The following is an 8,005-nucleotide window of genomic DNA, read 5'->3' as shown; positions in this document are numbered from 1 at the left end:
CCTGCTCTTCATTTACACTGGCTTTCCTCCATGCCTGCAAATGCTCTCCTTCATCTCTGACTTCAAATTCCTCCAAGACTGGAAACTGATTTCACCTTCTACAGAAAGCTTCTCTCAGCCCTGCACCACCCCGACACCGATCTCCGCGTGATTATCTGACATTTAGATTGTAAGTATTTCGTACATAATAGTTATCTGCAAGGCGTATCTCCCATTAGAATGCGAGTTCTTGAGGAAGGGATAGTTTTGGGCTTCTTCTCTGTCCCCAGAATTTAGCAGAGTTCATGAAGCTCTTAATAATTGGCTGTTATGATGAGATGAGATGAGATGAGATGAGACGAGATGAGATGAGATGAGATGAGATGAGATGAGATGAGATGACATGACATGACATGAGATGAGATGACATGAGATGAGATGAGATGAGATGAGATGACATAAGAATGAAAGTCTGTTGCTATGACAGGAGAATTAAGTGCTTGATGGGTGCACATAATCACTGCCCTAAGGAAATAAAAAGGGTAAGGCATCCAATAGAGAAAAATGAGAGCATAAGTCTTAGACTTTCTCTAGAAAGGGAAACACTAAGTGAATGACATACTTAGATTTCACAAAATTGCTTGGCAAAGTAGGCCCATTTATTCTGGTGGATAATATAGAATGGTGTCAACTAAATTAGAGGAAAGTTAGGTGTCATTTGTACTAGTAGAATGACTGGACTCAAAGAATAGTCATTGTGGGAAGTAAGAAGGTTCTGTTGTCCACATTCCAAGGTGATAAGGGTTATGATCTAGCATGGACAGGTTAGAGGTCAGAAACTAATGTGCAGGCCCAAGGAGCTGTGTGAAGAAGGGCCTGTCAGAGAGTAGAACATGGAGTCACATGGCCAGGGAACTGTGTCTCAGGAGATTCAGAAAAGAGTTCAGAAAACAGCATAAGAAGCCCCATCTTCCTGCACATGTTGTAGTCTTCCTGTAACCTTACTGGGGAGGCTACTCGTCCATTCAGGGGGAATGGACATAAAGATTAATAAAGGCCTTCCTGACTTCACAACAGATATTATTCTTTATTTAAGGTGAGCATGTTTCTCACTATTGGGAGCTTGTTAAATGGGCTCATTTCTAGCTGTCATTAATCCCTTTCATCTCTTTCATATGTAGACAGTGGAGCTGTGGAAAGAATGGAAAGAAGAACAATTATGAGAGAAACACTGAAAAAGCAGCTCCAAAGAGAACAGCAATTTGTTCTCGAGAAAAATGATGAAGTGTTGTATTTTCCAATATCTAATCTGCATACGATTCATGTGGTAAATTTTTAACAACAAACTCTTTGAAAACGTGTGACTCAATTTTAAATTCAATCTGTATTATTAACATGTTCTCCATCATTTAAGAAGTCTAGAGTAATCATCAAACAATACCCTGATTTTTGGTCTTTGCCGATTCCCTTTGCAGAATTTCCGCTGAAAATTTACTAGTTAGCTCCTGTGAGCTCCAGGGCACCTTTGCATAAAGCTGACAAAGACTTTGTAGTTAATATAAGAAAACTCTGATCCCAGAATTCTTTTGTGACTATGGGACATACATATTTCAAATGATGACATAATTGGCAGGATTTTGGCTTTTCGGTTTATCACCACGAGAAAGAGGAGAGTCAGCTCCAGAAAGAGATCCTGCTTTTGACATTGACATCTGTTGCTTGAAAAAGCAAGCTGGAGTAAGATAGGTTTTGCATGGTCACTTGGGAGAGTGACTTGGGAGAGAAAAACCTCTCCACTACATAGTTCATTATACCCACTCTCTCCCATGGACACTGTGCATTGGTAATACAAAACAACTCCAGTTTATACACGAAATGTTCAGTTATTAGTATTCTTGTTTTCCCCCACATTGTGAGTCTTCTGGTAGATGACAAATTGCATTTTGCTTCTGGAAGGTTTTATACAGTCACCAATTTTATATCATTTTTTTGTGTCAGGTCTATGAGCTGATATTTTGGGCAGAAATTACATTTCAGTTTTCAGGGAGAGTCTTGCTCTGTTCGCTTGACCAAATGATGAATGAAGAATTTCCTTTGAACTCCTTCCCTAAGAGCATGACTCCATCTTATCTCTATCTTCCTTTTAGTTTTTCTTGAATAATAGAAGAATTTCTACATCTTCAACCCTATTGCATTAAGGTCTTTACAAAGCACCTTACACATATTGTCTTTCTGTATCCTTATTATCCCTATTTGGGGGGGGGGGTCAGGAAAGACTAGCACCTCTGATGTGATGACTTGCTGTACTTTTTCAGGGTTGCAGCCCTACCTTTTGTGTCCATTGTCCCTCACCTCTCACTTGCAGCTCCAAGAAGCTGTAGCTAGACCCTGTTGAAACCATTTCAGACAAACCAAACCAGCTTGAGGGAAGTCTACAGGCTTAAAACCTATTCGTGCTCTAAGGGGATGAATAACTCCTTCTAGCAGAAAGATGAATGAATTTAATGTCAGAGGACTTGTGTTCAAATCCTTGAAATTTGGATGTTTTTTCCCTCTGTGACCTCAGACAAGCCACTTAACCTCTCTGGGCCTCAGTTCCATAGTTTCTCAAATAAGATGATTCTTCCTGATGCCACCTCGATGCCTCTCTCTGATCCTACAATATTATGAATTTACCATCTTTATGACAAAACCTATTCCTTCTCCTAACTTCTCTAGTCTTACTGCTAGAGTCACCAACCTGCCAGAATCATAAATCAGGACGAGGCTTGGAATCCTTCCTTTCCACCACCTCAGTTATTCAATCAGTCACCAAGGCCTGTGAATTAGACCTCCATGATATTATTCATGTTTGACCACTTTTCCATCTGAATTCAAAATGTCCTTCTTCAACTCTGCATCTTGTCTCACTTACTCTATTTTAACAACTTCTTAATAGGCTTCCCTACCTGTTTCACATCATCCATCTTTCCATAGGCATGGTGATATAATCTTCCTCATATCCCATACTATGTAAGTCTTTCTTTTACAAAAGCTGTGGAGAGCTACCCATTAAAATTTCTAACTTAAGCACTAAAAGATTTTTGCAGTGTGGCTTCAATCTACATTTCCAGGCTTTTTGCTTCCTTTTATGTACATCCTAGGAATAATTATCATTTTCTCCATATCGTGTTCTCATCCTGCCCTCTCCTGTTTCTATATCTTGCCTAATGCTGCCCTCATTTTATGGAACGAACTGCTTTCTTCCTCTGATTTCCATCAGTTGAATGTCTTCCTCTCTTTACTAGTTGAAAAGTTGAATTCACAAGCCCTCTGAGCTGCCTTTCCCTAGCACTGACTGAGTAAAAATGATTTCTCCCTCATCAAATTTCTCATAGCTCTTTCCCCAGACATTTTGCACTTTCTCACTTTCCTTCATAGTGGAGTCGTTTTTATGCACACTCCAGTGAGTGTCAAGTGATGAGCAAGTGACTCTGAGGCAACCTTAGGGTCTTCTAAAAATTCCCTTAATCAATTCTTTCTCCTTGGAGTGCCTCTTTGTATCCCTTACTCACAGCCTGAAGTCTAGCTCTCGTCCCACAGCCACCTACTAGACGCATGGTTTTGCTCACTTCCCCAATAGTGGTCAACAATGGAATTCCCAATTCAACATGAGAAGGGCAGAGCTCCAGATGCCACAGAAACCTAGAAGTTAGGATTGGAAGGGAAGACTGCCTGCCTAAATAGGAGGTTATGAGGTAAAAGATGACAGGAAGATCACTAAGGAATGAAATCATTTCTTAGTGGATCAGGGGATGACTAGGGGTATGAAGGCTTCTCCTATAAACTCTCTTCCTCTCAACCACCTTCTCTTCTACTCCTCCAGGATTCATCATGCATGAACACATCACCCTCCCCAGTGTCAACATAGGTTTGTGGTTTCATGTAATGGTATTTCTTTCTGGAAAGGTCTGGGCACATTTAGCTCCACTTACACAAGATTTCTAACCCCTTACCCTCAATATGTGAACAATCATTCCTGAAGCCCATAACCATGCAGTTAATCAATTATTTCCTGATCACATGCTGTATTGCTAGATTTGTGTTAATATACTTGGGCCCTTATTAGTTCAGAATGAATATAATTAGCATTTGTTTCTATTTTGGCAATTAACACTGAGCTTCTTCCCCTCCTGGATAGATTTTTTGTTTGTTTGTAAATGAAATAAGAAAATTGTGAAGACTTTTCATAATAAAATATGGGGAATATTGTATTTTCTAAATAAAATTTCTTTTCCATAAGGCCTCTCTTTCTGGATACCTGATTTCCAGGAATCCAGCTTTGTGGGCAGTTGAGCCCATCCCTTCCCTTCTCTCTGTGAAAGTGCTGTGGACTGTAGTCGAAACTTGGAAGTTATTCAAATGTCTCCTTTGTTTTTTATACTGTGGCCACATCAACACTACAAGCTCTCCTTTTCCCTGTCCTCTCCTTTTTACTTTAGTTATAGAATAGCCACATCAGCAGTTAGTTAGATATTAGATAAGGAAGTGTGTTGGGATAGGTGACTATTTCCCAGGGTTTGTCTAGTTTTTTGTACTTAGACTGTAAGCCCGCCTCCCAGTCAATGGAGAGTTGGAATAGTGGGGAGGTGGGATTCTCTGTGTTAGGATATATAATGGTGTTTTATCCTCTGTGAGTTGCCTCCTTCCATCAGCCCCATTCTGGTGGAGGGATGCCCCTTTCTTGTGAGAATTGAATAAATCACTTTCTGTTCTTACCTCGAGAAGCCTCTTAATTTATTTAAAATTTTGGGTAAGGGTCTTTTAACCCACACATTTGGATTAGGTAAAGAGGCCACTCTTTCTTGTTGGGAGGGAACCCAATGGTGAAATTGGGCAGTCAATTTTCACTAGTTAAACCTCCCATCTCTCTTTTGCTCCTGCTTACCAGACCTTCCCATGTTCTCCCAGAAGTGTGGGAGACAGTTGTACCAGCTGTTTGGGATCAGGGAGTTCCTGGGTGAGCTACTCATGCCATCTCAGTCATGAAACCTTAATGTATTCCCCACACAGGCACCAATATCCAATTAAGCCTGAGGTCCAGAAGGGACTGCAACCACTGATCAAGAAATTACTTAAGTATAAAATCCTTGTCCCTTGTCAGTCCCCATGCAATACCCCTATCCTCCCTGTGAGAATCTAAATTAGGAGTATCACATGGTTCAAGATCACAGGGCTGTTAATGAGTCTGTTATTCCTATCCAACTCATAGTCCCTAATCCATATACTATATTCACTCAGATCCCTGAGGGTACCCAGTGATTTTTCACCCCGGATGTCAAAGACACCTTTTTCTGTATACTCCTTCATACAAACTCACAATTTATTTTTCCTTTGAACGGACACTCCCTGGGAAATAAAATCCATGACAAATAACATGGACAGTTTTGCCCCAAGGTTTTTAGAATAATGTCGTCTATTTGTCCAGGCCTTGGGAAAATATTTAAGTGATCTTGAATTATCAGAGTGTTTGAATTAGATATGTAGATGATGTTCTCATATTTAGCCCCACTCAGGAGGTTTCTCTGACTGCTACCACAGGAGATCTTAAGCACCCAAGGCTACATGATCTCTCTGAACAAAGTCCAAATAGCATGTCAAACTGTCAAGTATCTGGGGCATGAACTAATGCCCATCTCTCTCTCCTTAACATCAGAGAGGTAAAGGACAATCCTGTCTATCCCTGTTTTAGCCACTAAAAAACAGCTCCACATTTTCTAGGCATAGATGGATTTTGTAGACTCTGGATCTCTAATTTTGGTCTGCTTGCTAAGCCCTTTTATGACTCTACTCAAGGCTCTGACTCACTCCCTCTAGAGTGGGGCCCCTGACCAGGATAACCCTTTTAAGACTGAAAACTAAAGAGTCCACCACTCCAGCATTAGCTAGACAAATCTTTCACTCTGTATGCTGATGAAAGGAGAAGCCAGGCTTTGGGAGTCCTATTCCAAGCCCTAGGACCGACTCCAGACTGGTTGCTTATTTTTCAAAACAATTAGACTCTATGGCTGCTGAATGACAGGAGTGGGTAACCTATGGCCTTGAAGCTACATGTGGCACTCCAGGTCCTCAAATGTGGACTTTTGATTGAATCCAAACTTCACAAAACAAATTCCCTTAATAAAAGAACTTTTATTTGTGAAGTTTGGATTCTGTCAAAGGGCCTCACTTGAAGACCTAGAGGGTCACAGGTGGTCTTGAGGCCACAGGTTCCCCAACCCTGGATAGCATCTAAATTTTTGAAGGAGATGTTGAATGAGTTACAGGAAGAAATAGATAATAAAACTATACTAGTGGGGGACCTCAACTTTCCCCTCTCAGAACTAGCTAAATCAAACAAACAAACAAACAAAAAACCCAGATAAACATAAAAAAAACAAGAAAAAAGAAAAAAGGTAAGGAAGGGAATAAATTTCTGGAAAAGTTAGATATGATAGATCTCTGGAGAAAACTGAATAAGAATAGAAAAGAATATACCTTTTTCTCAGCAGTACATGGCACTTACCCAAAAATTGACCATGTATTAGGACTTAAAAGCTTCACAACCAAATGTAAAAAAGCAGAAATAGCAAATACATTATTTTCATTTATTGTATGTTATATCATATTATGTCATAATGTTATATCATAATATATTAAAAATTATAAGTAAAATTTTATTATAAATTATATTAAATTAAATTATATTATATTAAAATTATATTGAAATGAACAGTGGAAAGAGAGATTAAAATTTATTAGAAAATAATCTAATTCTATAAAACAAATGAGTCAAAGGCAAAATCATAGAAAAAACCAATAATATTTTTGTTTCCTCATTGCCTGTTCTAACTCTTTTAATTTCTTTTTCTTCTATTATACCTAAAGCTGCTATTTCTAGCACAATATTAAATAATAGAGGTGATAAAGGGCATCCTTGCTTCACTCCTGATTGTATTTTGCATACTGTTTCATCCAATAATACTACTGCTAGGTCCATATTCCAAAGACATCCAAAAAAGGGGGAAATAATCTATTTGTACAAAAATATTTATAGCAGCTCTTTCATGGTGATTAAGAATTAGAAATCAAATGGTTGCCCATCAATTGGGGAATGACTAAAGAACCTGTGGTATATAATTGTAATGGAATACTATTGTGCTGTATGAAACAATGAGCAGGATGATTTTCAGAAAAACCTGGAAAGATAACTGATGCATAGCAAAGTGAATAGGACCAGGAGAACAAGTAACAGCAATAGTGTTCAGTGAAGAATTGTGAATGACTTAGCTAATCTCACAAATACAATGATCCAAGACAATCCAAAAGACTACTGTTGAAGCATATTATCCACCTCCCTAGAAAGAGCAGATATTGTCGGAATACAGACTGAAGCATGCTATTTTCATTTTCTTTCCATTTTTCTTTTATTTTAATCATCTTGTACAAAATGACTGATGTGGAAATGTTTTACATATTTTCGCAAATATGACCTATATCTGATTGCTTACCATCTTGGGGAGAAGGAGAGAAGAGGGAGGAAGCGATAGAATTTGGAACCCCAAACTTTAAGTAAAAATATTTAAAAATTAGAAAAAAACTATTCTTATAAAAAGATAGGAAGATCAGGTTACTAGAATTGATGTATATGCCTATAGACCCTCTTCACTGCTCTCCAATAGATGGCTGACTTCATTATGCAAATCCCAACTCCAAATCCAACTTCTCTTCACCATCCACTGTGACTTCCTTATGAATGACCTGAAAGAGAAATAGAGTTAATGTAGAAGGCTCACAGGCTGGGAAGCACTTGTATATATAGGTCATTCAGTCTCCTATCTTCAGGTAACAGCAGATCTCACATCAGCCTAGGTGCTTTCCAAAGTCAGCCATGCATCCTCCCAATTAGAGTGAAAGGACTATGTTTCTTATCAGAACTCAGAATCCATAAGGATAGAAACTCATCATCCCATATACATAGGAGTTATTGTCATTCCTGGACATTGAG

The sequence above is a fragment of the Notamacropus eugenii genome, chromosome 1 (genome assembly GCF_028372415.1).
Source record: "Notamacropus eugenii isolate mMacEug1 chromosome 1, mMacEug1.pri_v2, whole genome shotgun sequence".
In the NCBI taxonomy this organism is placed as follows: Eukaryota; Metazoa; Chordata; class Mammalia; order Diprotodontia; family Macropodidae; genus Notamacropus; species Notamacropus eugenii.
The sequence above is the reverse complement of the archived record's forward strand: the minus strand, read 5'-3'. Positions refer to the sequence as shown.